General features: G+C 38.1%; 1 protein-coding gene across 2 annotated transcripts in view; it reads right to left on the bottom strand.

Moving 5' to 3' along the window:
- Positions 1 to 16,661, bottom strand: part of LOC146555122 (BMP/retinoic acid-inducible neural-specific protein 3-like) — a 59,363-nt gene that overhangs the window by 24,205 nt on the left and 18,497 nt on the right. The gene's annotated exons all lie outside the window — the stretch shown is intronic.

Below are 16,661 nucleotides of genomic sequence, written 5' to 3'. Positions count from 1 at the left end.
TGCATTGCATTTACGTTATTATGTTGTGTGCTATGACAGTGTTCAAAACCTCTCGACCATGCTGACGCAGCCTGAATTAAGGTGCAGCTCAGAGAAAGAGTGAGAAACAAAAGAATGAATGAATTCACAAGAATTTCTTTAGAAATAACATCCAGAGAAAAATCTGCTATCAACTGAAACCACGACTGCCACATGGGATAAAAATGTGCTCCAACTACGCAGCTTCCAGCTGTTTTCTTTAATAACCCTATCATTACAGAGATATACATCAAAATGGACAAGGTACAAGGCAGTAAAAGAAACAATAATGGATGTTTTCTATATTGAAAAAGAAAACAAAGTGAGATGAGCCTAAAGAAAAGACTCTGAGCCTTTGTTACGTCTTCAGATTCTTCCTCTCTGTCATTTCCTTCAAATTATTTTCACGTCAAGTGTAGCTTATGTGATGCATTTACTGTACATTAATACTTGTTATTTACTAGAATATGTATGAACATATTCGTGTAGGATTGCACTTGACAGACGATAATAATTCAAGAAAGAAAAATGAATAATACTATAAAGCAGAACCATCTTACCACCTCTCTCCTCCATATAGCCTATATGCTGCAGAGACTTCATCGACTTCCATGTGAAAACACAGCAAGGACATCACGAGAGGAAAAATAGATACCGTATGTCAAAGACAGCACGATAAACTGAAGCGGAGTGAGACGCAACCAACTAAAGGATACAGATGTTCAATCAATAAAGACCAACCTTGCACCCTGCATGCATTTTCCAAGTATTTGTGTGCAACATTTGCCCGAGGCACAGCTCTTTGTACTGGGATTCCATTTGGCAGTGCTTTGACTTCACACAAAGTTATTCTGTTACCATAAAGTTCAAGGATGATAAATTTCCACATGAAGCGTCCTTCACACATAGTACTGTTTACGTTAGTTGCACTTACACACTTTTCTCAACAGAGTGAGCCTCAGTGAATCAAATGTAGCCTCTTGTGTGCTTTGTTTGTCTAGCATGTGGCAAAAAAGTACTGGCTGAGAACACTGTGTTGTGAGAAGAGAACTTCGCATGGTATCCTTCGTGTAAAAAGATCTCCTTGGAGTTTTGCTATAATGCATTTTAATTTTGCTACCCAATATATTTGTTTTGATTAAGAACCAAGTCATAACAAAACATAAAGTGATAATAATCATGCATTTTATTTTAGGCACCTTTCAAAGTACTCACGGTCACCTTGTATAGAAGTGTAAAAAGCAGTAAGAATAAAGAAATGTATCAATCAAGTCACTAAAGCACATACAAATGCAGTATGTAAAATTTGTAATCCACTATTTCTTTTTTTCCCCCTCATCAACATGATGGCAACTGCCAAAACTGAAATACAAATGTCGGCTGCCAATATCAGTCTAACTGATAGCACAAAGTTTTTCTTATCAGTGTGGTTTTGACCCAAGACACTATTTACTGCTTTGAAAAAGCCTCACAAATGTGAAGTTAATCACCAAAGAAACCAAAGAGATAAAACTAAATAACTTCTGAGGCTCCTCACAGGCTTGTGCTCTGACATAAAAAGCCCAAAGCCTACAATACACAACATTCACGGCTCGTAAACTAAAGCATGGCACAGGAAATGACTGAAAAGCTGACTGCACACATGGGTGAACAACAAATAAAAAACTTTGCACTCATTCACCATATATTGACTCGGTCTTTTGTTCAAAGTATCAATAGAAAAGTGTGTCTGCGGGTTCACGCTCTCAAACCTATAGGGTACTGTTGCAACATATGCTGTGTACCCACTGAGCTCAGGTGGAAGGTTTTTTATTTCAGTATCTCCAACAGGGAGAAAAAAGTCTGCTAACTTTGATAAAAGCACTGCTACTTGCAGACTTTCAGGCAAGGCTTCAAGTTGTACTCTGACCATTGCTACCCTGCTGTCATAACAAACAGGATAAGAGAACCCGTGGCCTAACTCCATGCGACTAAGGTAGCCGAAGATCAAAACACAGGGTCACTATACAGGAAAGAAGCACTTAGAAGTGAGTGCTGAGCTCAGGGATTCCTAATCTGTATCGATGTTTAAAGGCCCAAAAGATATAACACGAGGGTGGCAACAGTTACTTCAACCAACTTCAGTATCTATGCTGGTGCTGCTCACATTAAATGTTCTGGGACTTCATGAAAATTATTATTATTTCTTTCCACCTACCAATCAGATTTTGTAAAATTTAGATGATAATCTTAGTTACCTTTCATTTTGTGTTGGGATTTTTTAAGAGAACTGCTTATAAAATCCACTGACAACTCAACAAGCTAAATGTTGAAAAAGGTGTTACTATAAAATCTATCCAACAATACCTGACAGCTGTTTTGTTAGCTGTTGTTGATTTGATTTTGCTGTTATGTTGTTCTTCTTTTATTGTGGAAACTGTCTAATCAGAGAGATTAAACTGCAGTGGATGCTCCTTCATTGTTTTCTTTAAAAGCAGTGGCAGTTGTGGGGTTAACATCAACAGCAACATGCATGACTTTTTGAATGAATTTACCAGTCGATCTACGTCCCTACCCTCACCTATAGTGACCGAAAGAACGAAATCGCGGATACCAGCGGCGGAAATGGGCTTCCTCCGAAGGGTGGCTGGCCTCTCCCTTAGAGATAGGGTGAGAAGTATGGCCATCCGGGAAGGGCTCAGAGTAGAGCCGCTGCTCCTTCACATCAAAAGGAGCCAGTTGAGATGGTCAAGGCATCTGACAAGGATACCTCCTGGGCGCCTCCTGGGTCAGGTGTTCTGGGCATGTCCCACCTGGAGGAGGCACCAGAGCAGACCCAGGACACGCTGAAGAGATTATATCTCTCGGCTGGCCTGGGAACGCCTTGGTGGTCCCCAAAACAAGCTGGAGGAGGCTGCTTAGGCTGCTGCAACTGTGACCCAGCCCCGGATAAGCGGAAGAAAATGGATGGATGGATGCTTTTTCTTGTTCAATTGCTGTCCACCCCACATTAATATATTTTTCCATAACTTCACAAAATCAATATTACTTTAATTTACTTTATCTTTTACTTTCTGTTTATGACAAACAAATCAGCTTCAGGAAGCAGAGCAGCATTTTGACATTTTCAATTTGAAGGCTTTTTAAAAAAAACAAAAACTTTTTTCTGTTACAGTTTTCCTGACAGTTAGATTAAGTATAAAACACAGATATTTAATTTATGATTGGACTTGTATTAATATTATCATGACATAGATAAAAAAAGAACAGATAAACATGAAAAAAGACATCCCGCCTACAGAGAAATAACCTAGTTTGCCATTTTGCTAAATTAAGGCTGTTTCCTTTTTAAAGCCGTTCAATGTTTTTGATGTTTAAAAAAAATGTAAAACTTAGTTATTAAGCCAAGAACTGCTGAAGATAGATTTTTTTCGCTCTTTCCTTGCAAATCTACATTGCAATGAATTTCTAAAGAGACATTTATGAAGTCACAGACAGATATCACAGCTGTAATTATAACAGATAGACTATGATTACTTTGAAATTTCTCTTGGAGGGTACCAGAGTGTGGTGCCAATTTCTGCTTGGCGCTGCTCCCAATTTACTCACATAATCACGCTCATGTGAGAAGAAAGTAACGGGAAAAATGTTCTTCAAAAAAACCCTTCTGCCTGTTTTGGAGAGCACTCCATTCATTTAAAACTTTTTTATGATGGGTTACATCCTGATGCAGCGTGAACATCAAAAGCACAAATGAGCCATGCAGAAATGAATGCGACTGTCCCGAGTGATGGATTATTTTTGTCAGACTTCACTGTGTGGCAGGAAATAACAAACATTTAGTAAATGTTTGTGAGCTGCATTGTCCAATCAGTCAAATGTTGCACTTTTCTGTCTTCTGAGTAAAAGCTTGACTGCTGTAATCAGAATGGGTTGAACAACCTTGGCTGCAGATGATGGATGGAGGGAGTGTGGCCTTTTGAAAGGGTATATATCACATTAAACCAGGAGTAATGAGGAAAGCTCCAACACACAGATGTTTAAATGATACAAAGAGTAAATCGCCAAGAACTCAGGCTGCTGCATACAAAAGTTAGAGCAAGCTGGTGACACAGATTATAAACAACTCATATCATTTTCCTTTTCTGTTATAGAACTATAAAGTGAGACTGATTCGCACAAAATTAAGCAGAAATTGAGGGCAGTGTGCGAAGTAAACATAATGATGTTAAATGGATATGTGGTACCAGTTGACCTTTTTGCTGACACTGTAGTATTCAGACAAAGGCTTTGACTAATCTCTTGCTCAGATATATCTAGTGTAGCTATTAATCTTCACCTCATTTCACGCCGTACAAATAAATGACCTCTTCAAATGGGACACTATGTCTCTTGAGTTCCACTTTGCAGTGTGAAAGCACTACTTCAAAGCCACAGCACGTTCTGTGGGACCAAAAAAAAGAGAAATAGAAAGGGGGGAGGCGGGGGGAGTTACAGGTACAGGAAGAGTATTCGAAAATCCCCCGCTGTTATTCGTTTCTTCAGTTATCGTTGACTGTGATAAGCTAGGCCTGTCTTATCTTAAACCCCCAATAGGCCAAATGGTTCATCCTGCAGGGAAAGGATAAAATGAAATGGGTTTCACTACAGAGTTGATTTTAGGGGCTGCAGTCCTCTCTACACCCAGCTAAGTCATTATTATTATCAATTTCATTTCTTCTTTTTGCAGGGGTACATCAGTTTCATCAGTTTCAACTCTCTTAACACCATTACTGCCAAGTTGTTGATTTTTTTTCCTCCTTTCAAACGCCAAAAGGTCCTGTTTCAGCTGGACCATCTCTGCATTCTGATGTTCGTATGGATACCGTAGATCTTCAGTGATATGGCGATGAAACATTGTCCGGTTGTAGATGATATTGTTAGCTGCTGTGGAAAGGCTGTGAGTTAAGTGTTGCTTTAATTTTTTTCTCATTGTCATTCCTTTAGTGCCATCATGACTTTGACGTTTACAGTTTCGAGTGAAATATCTCTGTGACTTACAGCTGGCTTGTCAGATATTTTATTCAGATTGCTTGGTTCCAGCCACAGTTTGTTTTAGGCTAATTTGCAATGAACACACAGCACTGTGGCACTTGACATGCGTTACACCTGCTAAATAGAAACGTAGGTTATTAGCATCAGCGCTGACATTACCATTTAGCTCAAAGCAGTGTGAGAACAGCACAGCCTCACCCAACCATTGCAGTCACAGCATCAGACTATAAGTCCTGTTGAAATAAATTCACCCTGATTGTGTTGCTATGTCACATTAAAGTTATGTTTTCTTGGATGCATTTAAAAAATTATAGAAGATAGTGAAGAGCCACAGTATGTTCTAATGTATTGATACAATAATCACAATACAACACTGTCTCACCTGTTTCTCTTTTGAATATTGGAAACTGTCCTCTATCATGTCAGGAGCTTTCACCAGTAAGTGTTTTTGACCATTGTGCTACATTCCTTTGTGCTCGTCTGTTGCCTCGATAGCCTTAGTATGGTTAACAAAATGGACAGTGAGTCTGTCAGAAGATCACTGGCAGTAATCTGAATGTTCTTGACCATCGTTTTAGGGTAAAAGCCACTAAGATAACTTTATACAAGCCGCTACTGCCTTTGCACATGATATTTCTTTTACTTTAATCAGCATGCAGGATATGTATGCCTACAGTTAACCAATACTTGAGATCTTTTGTCCCTTCAGCTATTAGCTGTTTAAACTAGAAGAATCATTATTACTCTGCCTTCATATGAATATTATTCTCTCTTTTATCTCCACTGAGTGGGTAAGTGGAATAATTAAAGTGTGTTTTTTCTCAGGGCATGTGTACATTTCTGTTTTTGTTGATATTTTCTTTTTTTTGTTGTCTTTGTGTGAGGATATTTGATGAGGCAATCCAAAATGATATTTTGAGTTCATAAACATTCAGTCTACTCTGAAGTCCTGGATAAATATAAAGGACTCAACAACTGATGCACTTTTACTAAACTAAAATACTTCCATGTGTTGTTAATTTTGTACTGCTCAACTACAAATTAGAGGGATGATTGCACTCCAACTTCTAAACCACCCCAGACTTAAAAAGAACACAAAAATGTCAAATATCAGCTACACAAAACTGCAGTTCAGTAACATCCCTACCAGGTCTTACAATTAGGTAAATACAACCTGAGACGAACAGCCTAACATGACATATCACACCATGTCATTACTTCACACACAAAAAAAAAAAAACCCTAAGCCAAAATCCAGAAGCATTGTGTGAAGCTTAATATACCCCATCATTTAATAGTTTATAGAGGCACCTTCAGCAGCAATAGGTCTAGTAATAATAACTAATAACTGCAATAACGTTCCCATATGAATTTATCAGTTTCTCACAGTAGTGTGGAGTAATTTTGGGCCACTCATCTTTCAGTGTTAGGTTCTTTGAGGTGTGCAAGCATTCATTTATGCACAGCTCTCTTAAGAAACAGCCACAGCATTTCAATCAGTTTCAGGTCTTTACTTTGACCATTGCAGCACCTTGAATATTTTCTTTTTCGGTCATTCTATTGTAGGTTTGCTTTTTTTTTGACCAAGCTTTAGCTTTTAGAGAGTTGACCTTGTATTACATTAGACTACTGAATATTTTGGTTTACACTGTTGCCCCAATGACTGAAAGGTGCCAAGATCATGTGGTGTTTGGTTTTTGTCAAATGTTATACTGTGCATTTTAGCAAAACAGCTCCACTTTTGTCTCATCTTTTCGGAGGACATTGTTCTAGAAGCCTTGTGGTTTGTTAACAACTTAACATAAGCTGTGCTGCCAGTAAGAAGAGGCTTTTTTAGTAAGAAGAGGCTTTCTCCTGCAACCCTTCCAAACAAGCCATACTTGTTCAGTCTTGTTCTAATATCACTGTCATAAACATGCTAACTGAGGTCTGCAGAGTCTGAGCTGTAGCTCTTGGGTTTTTGCAGTTTCTCTCAGCATTATAAAGTCTGACCTTGGGGTGAATTTGTTAGAATGTTCACTTCTGGGAAGATTGCCAACTGTTTTGAAAGTTTTCCACTTCTGGATAATCTTCCTCTCTATAGAATAATGGACTTCCAACTGTTTGAAAATGATCCTATATCCCTCGCCTTGATGGCCGGCGACAATTGCTTTTGTCTGTGGCATTGAGCTAACAAACACCTGAATACTCCAGACCAGGGCCCGTTCTTCGTACGTCGCTTACTACATCCAAGATCAAATGAAACATCCAAGACCAAATCATCGCGCTAACTCTGAGCTCGCTATTCCGGTTCCCCGAACACACCTGTTGTTGACGATTAGTATAGCTGGATGAAGTAATGTGAGATCACTGGGTGGCCCAACAGGGGCTACGCATCGATAGTAGAAACATTGATCGGCAACCCTTTGATTGGTCGGCGAAAATGTCGAAGGAGCGCGCTCAGTATTTTTCGGCAGCAGAGCAAGAACTCTTGAGTGAGGGATTTCAGGAGTTTCAGAGTTTAATTAAAACGCAAGGGAACACTGCAAAGGCTGCAAAAGCAAGGAGAGAGGGCTGGCAGAAAGTTGCTGACAAATCAAACTCGTAAGTAATTCAATAATAACAATAATAATGGATTGGATTTATATAGCGCTTTTCAAGGCACCCAAAGCGCTTTACAATGCCACTATTCATTCACTCTCACATTCACACACTGGTGGAGGCAGCTACGGTTGTAGCCACAGCTGCCCTGGGGCAGACTGACAGAAGCCAGGCTGCCATATTGCGCCATCGGCCCCTCTGGCCAACACCAGTAGGCGGTAGGGTAGATTTATCATATCACACCATATTATCCAATATTATATTACATTATATTATATTATAATATGTTATATTATATCCCCTTTCACATTAGAGCCACAACAGGACCCACTAGAACATGGGAACAAGTAAAAGTGAAATATAAGAATATTCTACAGAATGGTAATATTCATCACTTATATTGCTTGTCGTCTCTTGGAAAGAGACCCTGGAATACTCTGTTTGTTTGTTCATAACAGCAACCAAGAAAAGGGCAGAGCAAAAAAAAAGACAGGTGGTGGTCCTGCACGGGCGCGTGAAAAAAAAAGAGTAGAATTAGAATGAAAACAAAAGCATTTGAATGAAAACAATGGATTTTCAGTGAAAAGAACAGAATTAGAATGAAAAGAATAGAATTTGAATGAAAACAATGGAATTTGAATGAACAGAACAGAATTTGAATCAAAACAATGGAATTTGAATCAAAACAAAAGTATTTGAATCAAAACAATGGAAGTTTAAAACAAAAAACAGAATTAGAATGAAAACAACAGAATTTGGGAACAAACAATGGAATTTGAATAAAAAGAGTAGAATTAGAATGAAAACAGAAATTGAATGAAAACAATGGAATTTCAATGAAAAGAACAGAATTAGAATGAAATGAATAGAATTTGAATGGACAGAACAGAATTTGAATCAAAACAATGGAAGTTTAAAACAAACAACAGAATTACAATAAAAACAACAGAATTTGGGATCAAACAATGGAATTTGAATAAAAAGAGTAGAATCAGAATGAAAACAAAAGCATTTGAATGAAAACAACAGAATTTGAATGAAAACAACAGCATTTGAATGAAAGCAACGGAATTTCAATGAAAAGAACGGAATTAGAATGAAATGAATAGAATTTGAATAAAAAGAACAGAATTTGAGAACAAACAATGGAATTTGAATGAAATGAATAGAATTTGAAAGAAAACAATGGAATTTCAATCAAAACAATGGAAGTTTAAAACAAACAACAGATTTAGAATGAAAACAACGGAATTAACATGAAAAAGACGAAATTTTAATGTAAACAACAGAATTTGAGAACAAACAATGGAATTTGAATAAAAAGAGTAGAATTAGAATGAAAACAAAAGCATTTGAATGAAAACAACGGAATTAGAATGAAAAGAACGGAATTAGAATGAAATGAATAGAATTTGAATAAACAGAACAGAGTTTGAATGAAAACAAAAGAATTTGAATGAAAACAACGGAATTAGAATGAACAGGGCCCTGTGCTTCGTACGTCGCTTACTACATCCAAGATCAAATGAAACATCCAAGACCAAATCATCGCGCTAACTCTGAGCTCGCTATTCCGGTTCTCTGTTTGTTTGTTCATAACAGCAACCAAGAAAAGGGCAGAGCAAAAAAAAAGACAGGTGGTGGTCCTGCACCCCCTCGTCAACAAGTTGGTTAAGTGAATAATACCCTCACGGGAAAATCGATATCTCTCTATGAGCACACTGTCGCGCTGAGCTAAAGGATCCTGTCTGTCCCGCAATATACGCTGAATTCTGAGGACTCTCCTTATCAATCTTGCACCTTCCGCAATGGGTTGCTCGCGTAAACGGACGGGACATGGCTGCGACAGGCTTCCCAAATCCACCTTCGCTTTTATAGCCGTGGTCTCTCATCTTGATTACACGAAGTAATTTACAATTACTACTCTGAAATATGAATTACATCTGTAATAATCACATACATGTAATAGAATGTTAATAGTACATTTCCCTTTTTTAGGAAATGACCTGTATGTATCTGTGTGACATCAATAAAAGGATCAAGTGCTGCATTATCTTTAGTTACATTGATGTTATTTATTTATGGTGAAACAGTGGTGGAATATCGCTGTTGCTTTCGTATGAATGACGCGGACATACCTGCGTGGCCGCGATCTAATCCTGTTTACATAAAGTAAACCTGCTCCCCAGCAGGTTTACGCTTACGGCTCGGTTGCTATGACAGCAAGTCCCGGATGGGCTTCGGGGAACCGAACGATCCAGGATCACGCGAAATCGTCAACAATCTCATCCAGCTAACTCACTTAGCGCGGTACGAAGAACAGGCCCCAGGAAGCTGCCGAAAGGACCAGACTGTTTTTATTGTCCTGAAACATAAACCTTTAGGATTTAAGAAAGGTGGGCTTTTTTCATGAGTGTAAGTGGTTTTACAACCTTTAATCAGCATAATCAATTCAATCAATTCACAGTTAAATTGTAATTTTATTGAAATCTTAAAACACAAAAAATAACCGCATGGATTTTCTAGACGCAAGAGGTTCAGAGTAAGGCCAAATGCATGTCAGCACTCCTACCTTCACCCTGGTGAATTTGGCAGCTTTCCTCTTGGCAGTGTTCGCCATGAACAGGTGGCTAAGGCAGAAGGCCCACATTGTGTTTGCATTGGAAGCAGTGGGGATGCTCTCCAGTGAATCCCCAAAGCAAACAATCACACACACTTGCACACCCACAAAAACACAAAGCCTCTTTCATTTCCTTTGCAGAACTTGTTAAAAAATATTTCAAATTCAATCAGTAAGAAAAGTGGGAAATTGAGTAGAGGCATAACGTGGTGTGAATTCATTACTCCATCACTGCTGAGCCAGCTCAAACACTGTAACTCGAGCCACCGATTCTGGTAATTCATCTTCTCCTGTCATTGAGCATTTATTAGGATTTAGCAGAAATCTGAACTACACATGTGGAAGAGCAGACCAGAAAATAATATTGTCACTTTCAATCACCTCTGCCCAGCAGTCGGCGCTAAGCAGCGTGTCTTTCAACTAAAAAAGGACTGTCAAAAATTATCACTGGCAACAAACACAAGCGAAAGCCACATTTACTTACGAATGTAGCACGATGGTGAAAAACACTTACTGGTGAAAGCTTCTCACATGATAGAGGACAGTTTCCAATATTCAAAAGAGAAACAGGTGAGACAGTGTTGTATTGTGATTAATGTATCAATACATTAGAACATACTGTGGCTCTTCACTATCTTCTATAATTTTTTAAATGCATCCAAGAAAACATAACTTTAATGTGACATAGCAACACAATCAGGGTGAATTTATTTCAACAGGACTTATAGTCTGATGCTGTGACTGCAATGGTTGGGTGAGGCTGTGCTGTTCTCACACTGCTTTGAGCTAAATGGTAATGTCAGCGCTGATGCTAATAACCTACGTTTCTATTTAGCAGGTGTAACGCATGTCAAGTGCCACAGTGCTGTGTGTTCATTGCAAATTAGCCTAAAACAAACTGCGGCTGGAACCAAGCAATCTGAATAAAATATCTGACAAGCCAGCTGTAAGTCACAGAGATATTTCACTCGAAACTGTAAACGTCAAAGTCATGATGGCACTAAAGGAATGACAATGACAATGAGAAAAAGAATTAAAGCAAATGAGCCTGTATTTTGTCCATTTACAGTGGGATCATTGTCTCTTTAATACTTTTACGATTTCTACTGATTTATATAATTGTGAAATGTTTTTTATTTCACTTCCAAAACAACCAAGTGCCAAGAGAGCAACACTTTTTCCAAGACAATCAAAGGGAAGAGTCTTTAAAGGCCTACTATTTATTATGGTTCTTTTACCAGATTATTTACCTCATGGGAGAACTTGGAGTTGTCAAAACCTCTAAGGGGATTTCAGGAGAGGAGATAAGACAGAGAACATCAGTTAGAATGTAGCAGTGGGATGTTGAGAAGCAGCGCTGAGGGAGTTTGCTCTAAAACACTCACCTCAACCCTCTTCAGAGCACCTGCAGTCTCCCTTGTGGTTTAGGAACTCTGCTGTTGTTCATTGTAGCTGAAGTGCCTCTTATATCAAACCGTAAGCCGCTTTGTTGTGATCAAGTTGAACACAAAGAATGGGTGCATCATAAGTACTCTGGCATGTTGAATAAATAAATTAGGAATAATTAGAAGAATCCCATTGTTTTAGTCTACTATTCGTTAATATACAGTGGCGCTCAAAGACACATTGATGCTATCTGTGCTCTAATTAATTCCACTGAAAACTGTTGTAGTAGTTTAATTATGTGTCCTTAATTTAAAGTGTGAAGCAATTATGTGTTGTTGATGACTTCAATATCTATGTTGACAGCAGCTTTAGGAGTGGTAGACTAAATTGACTTCAGCATGTTGAAAGACTGGAGTTTATTTTTAAAGGTTTGATCTTTTAACATGTCACATTTACATGTTTCAGATTGCCTACTTTTTTATTAGACAAAGATACCCATAATAACCAAAAATGAAAATTTTAAATGATGATTCACTTATTACAGAAAAGAAAAAAAGCTTTCTAAATCTGTCTGAGCCTATATGAACAACAAAGGTTAATTTCGCATTAGCCAAAAATGTCTTGATGATCCATGAGACATTTGGGAAAATTGTCTGTGGATTGATCACTCAAGAGTTGAGGTTTTTGGAAGGTTTGAGTCCTGTTACATCTAATCTCTGATATAAAACAAAAACACATAAACACACACATACATATAAAGAGAGAGCAGCAGACAGAAAGACAGACGAAAGAGAGGGAAGGTGATCCGGACTGGGATTGAGTTGGAGTTGCCAGATGGCAGAATAGGAGACAAACAGGAAAGTACCTGATATCCCACAGGCCAATGGGAACCATGATAAAGACACAAGAAGGTCAGCCAGCAAAACACCTCTAAAAAGGTAAGCCATCTCAACAATAAGAATAAGATCCAAGCCATCAATACATACACCCTACACTGCAAAAACTCAAAATCTTACCCAGTATATTTGTCTTATTTCTAGTCAGAATTATCTCATTACACTTAAAATAAGACAGTGAGCTACAGGGCAACATTTCAGTAAACTAAAGGAACTTGTTTCAAGACAGTGAATCTTAAAACTAGAGATTTTTCACTTGTTCCACTGGCAGATTTTTTTTTACTTAATACGAGGTATTTTAGCTTGAAATAAGTGAAAAAAATCTGCCAGTGGAACAAGTGAAAAATCTCTAATTTTCTCTAGTTTCAAGATTCACTGTCTTGAAACAAATTCCTTTAGCTTACTGAAATGTTGCCCTGTAGCTGACTGTGTCTTATTTTAAGTGTAATGAGATCATTTTGACTAGAAATAAGACAAATATACTTGGTAAGATTTTGATGTTTTGCAGTGTACCAGTCATCGGATACCTTGTTGGAATAACAAGCAGGCCACAGAAAGTCCAGGACCCTGAGGCTCTATGAGCAACAGAAAGAGGGAGTGCAAGGTTTAGTGAGTGTCAGCGTGACAATCAACAATCCGAAAAAATAGATCAGGAAGATGCCCCCTACCCTGAGATGAGCTGCTTCAAGAATGCCCAAGCTAGCTGAAGACAGACTGAGTGACCGATGCACCTGGGATGTACGATCAACAAATAGAGGAAGGGGCTGACATCAAGAAATCTTGCCAGTGGCTAGAAAAGGCCCACTTAAATGACAGCAGAGAGGCTCTGATTGTGGCAGCACAGAAACAGACCCATAGAGTCATAAGTCTATCACAGCTGAAATATGAGAAAGTTGATGTCTTAGAAGCAGGAAAACTGGGCAATCATACGAATTTGGGCAACTTTGACAAAAGCAAAAGCATGATGGCCAGACGACTGGCTCAGAGATTCTCCAAAATGGCAGCTCTTGTGGTGCATGCCCGGTCTGCAGTGGTCAGTATCTATCAAACGTGATCCAAAGAAGGAACAGTGACCAGTGACGGGGTCACGGGCGACCAAGGCTTATTAATGCACATGGGGAGTGTCACAGATGACCATTACCTTCATCAGCAACTCAGTGGGAAAGGAGAGGAGCTGTAGACCAACTCCAAGTCAGTGATCACCAAGTGCAAAAAAGATCAAAGTGATGCACTGTTCCCACTGCTGTTCTGCATAGGCCTTAATCCTCTAAACCAGCTCATCACAAAGAGTGGATATAATTACAAGTGGAATGATGATCAGCCACCACCTGCACATTGGAGACATCAAGTTAAGTCAAGAGTGACTAAAAAAATTTACTCACTGATCCACATCACCAGGATCCACAGCAAGGGAATCGGGATGTGTTGGAGTGAATAAATGTAGTTGAATGAAAAAAGAAAGGAATAACCCACACTGAAGGGGGACAAATGCTAGAAAATGAGGATGCAGGAAGGTCACCCAGCTCAGTAGTAAGAATAGAATAAAATAATAATAATAATAAAATAAAATAGAATACATACACTCTACTGGTCATCAGACACCCAGCTGGTATAATAAGCTGGGTATGTAACTATAAATTGGCAACCACCTGGTGAGCACTGTTAACTTAACTGAAAACTAAGCAGCCTCATACTTATCACTGTTAAAATGGTTAACTAAAACCTTTTTCTACTGTTGTTATTAGGAACAAAAATCCTGTCCATTAATTTTCTTCTTCCGCTTTTGTCAAACATCTTGGTCCTCGACATGTACAGGAAACCTATGCGTAATATGGACACACATCTTTGGATCAAATGTTGGTCCAATCCGGACTCATGAGCAAATCAATCTAAGGGCCCCTACATGTTAGCAGTAGCTTGCAACATACTAGAAGAACAGAAAGTGAATATATTGCACCTATTATTAGTCAGCAGTCAGGATATTCAGGCTACACCAGCAACTTTATTTTGTATGTTGCAAAAGTTTTTCATTTAACAGCAAATTTCAAGTCAAGTGAGTTGACACGCCTGAAATCATCCTATGATGACAATGCATTTCTCTCTCTCTCTCTCTCTCTCTCTCTCTCTCTCTCTCTCTCTCTCACTCCAGCTCTTGGTGTTCGGTCTATTCGGTCTATTGCTTACTGTAACATAACATGTCAGTAAGTCGGTGATGTTGATGCTCCTATTTTACTCCACCTGTCTTTTGTTCAGCTAACTTCCACATGTGGCATGTTTGTGTATGTGAGAGAGATGCACTCAAACTGAGAGCAGATTATATTCTTGGATGTGTTTATTAGCTACATTTTATTTTACGGAGTAAGAGAGAGATGTTTATGGTAGGTTTGATGTTACTCTAGCTTATTAATTTATGCATAAAGTCCTCATTTTGAGGAAGAGACTAAGGAATGGATCTTTTAATACTGGGATTCAATCAGAAATCACAGCATACATAATGTTCTGGTAATACTTGCCAACACCTCTGTGTTTCCAGAGGTTCTCTATTATTTCAAAACTATCTGTTATTACTTTCACAACTTAAGTCGAATTCTATTTTGTGTGTGTGTGTAATTGCCAGCTAATCTTTCTAATCTAACACACTCCACATAATACGCATACTTTGAACTCATCTGTCACAAAATCTGGTAACCCACCACAACCCAATTTAAAGAGCTTATGCAGAACTGCTCTCTGCATAGGCAGACAGATGAGTTACATGTGACATTTAATAAAATAAAAACGTTCATCAAAATGAAGCATCCTACTACCAAGACACATCTACAAAATCTCGCACCAAATAAAAGGAGGAACAACAATATTATTTAATCTGCACACTATGGGATCACCAAGATCACTTCACATATCACTGAGCATATTACAGAATATTAAAAAAAATGTTTTTGCATGTCGATGGCAAACTTAGTGCAAAACAGTTTTAATAGCTCCCAAATCCCTTCATACAGCAAAAAGGATTTTATCTGGAATTTAGTGCAATTCTTAAAACAATGAGCATTGAATAAACACAGCTATAATATAATATGCTATAAGGAATCCATTGGTTTTATCTGCTAATGCTACTAATAATAATGATAATAGGCAGCAGATAATGATTGAGCTGAAAGGCAATTTGCTTGTAGTGACAAATATTACAGTAAAAGCACCTTTGGGCTTGTCTCATCGTGAGAGGTACTGCAAGGTTTGTGTTAGATAAGCCAGGAATATTTATCTCCACACAAAAGTCATTTAAATGTATTCAAGTGACAAGGCGGTGTAGGATGACCAGAGCTTCAGCTCAGCAACTTCCAGAACAAACACTAATGGGGTAGCAAAATAATGCTGAGCAGTTCCGAAATATATATATATATATATACTGAACCAGAAAACACCAATGTATACTGGCAAAATATGTAACTGCTTGGTGGTGGTGTGTCTGAAGAGTGAAACCATGTGCTTAAACTTGTATTATATTTAATTGTCAGCAATGATGACTCTTCAGGTTACAAAATGACTTCATATAGAAGAAGGAATGACCAGCTGACCAAATTTATACTGGTTACTGGTTCAATTATCACTTAAAGTCATAATGAAAATACTAAGGATTGGCCAGTTATACTTCTACAGCCAGTAAGCAATTTAATAGTCAGGTTTTCCCTCCTACGAGTCACAATAACAAAAAGTTTAATACTCTAGGCTACACAGTGGTAAATCTCTAACCGCAGGGTGGTAGTTCCAACTTTTAAATACAGTCTAATTTAAAAATAAAATAAAGAAATCTGTAATTCCTCAGTAAATTTTTATTAGATTGATTGTATATATAATGTGGTCAGATTTTTCTAAATCACAAAACTATGTTGCCATACAAATTAAACATTACCTTGTGTAGCTGCTAGTGGACAATATTCCAACATTGCATTATGGATATAAGAAATAAAGTAAATTACTATTATACAGCCACAGTTCCAAAAACATTGTGTAAAATGTAAATAAAAACATGTTTTAGTGACATAGTGCAAAAAAATAAGAACTGAAAAAGAAAATACGATCATGAACGTGATGGCAGGAACATGTCTCAAAAGATTGGAACAGGACCATGTTTACCACTGTGTAGC

The sequence above is a fragment of the Mchenga conophoros genome, linkage group LG17 (genome assembly GCF_057382185.1).
Source record: "Mchenga conophoros isolate Kocher_MC1m ecotype Shallow Benthic linkage group LG17, M_conophoros_male_GT1.1, whole genome shotgun sequence".
NCBI classification, from domain to species: Eukaryota; Metazoa; Chordata; class Actinopteri; order Cichliformes; family Cichlidae; genus Mchenga; species Mchenga conophoros.
Note: the sequence above shows the minus strand (reverse complement) of the source record. Positions and strands in the feature narration are given on the sequence as shown.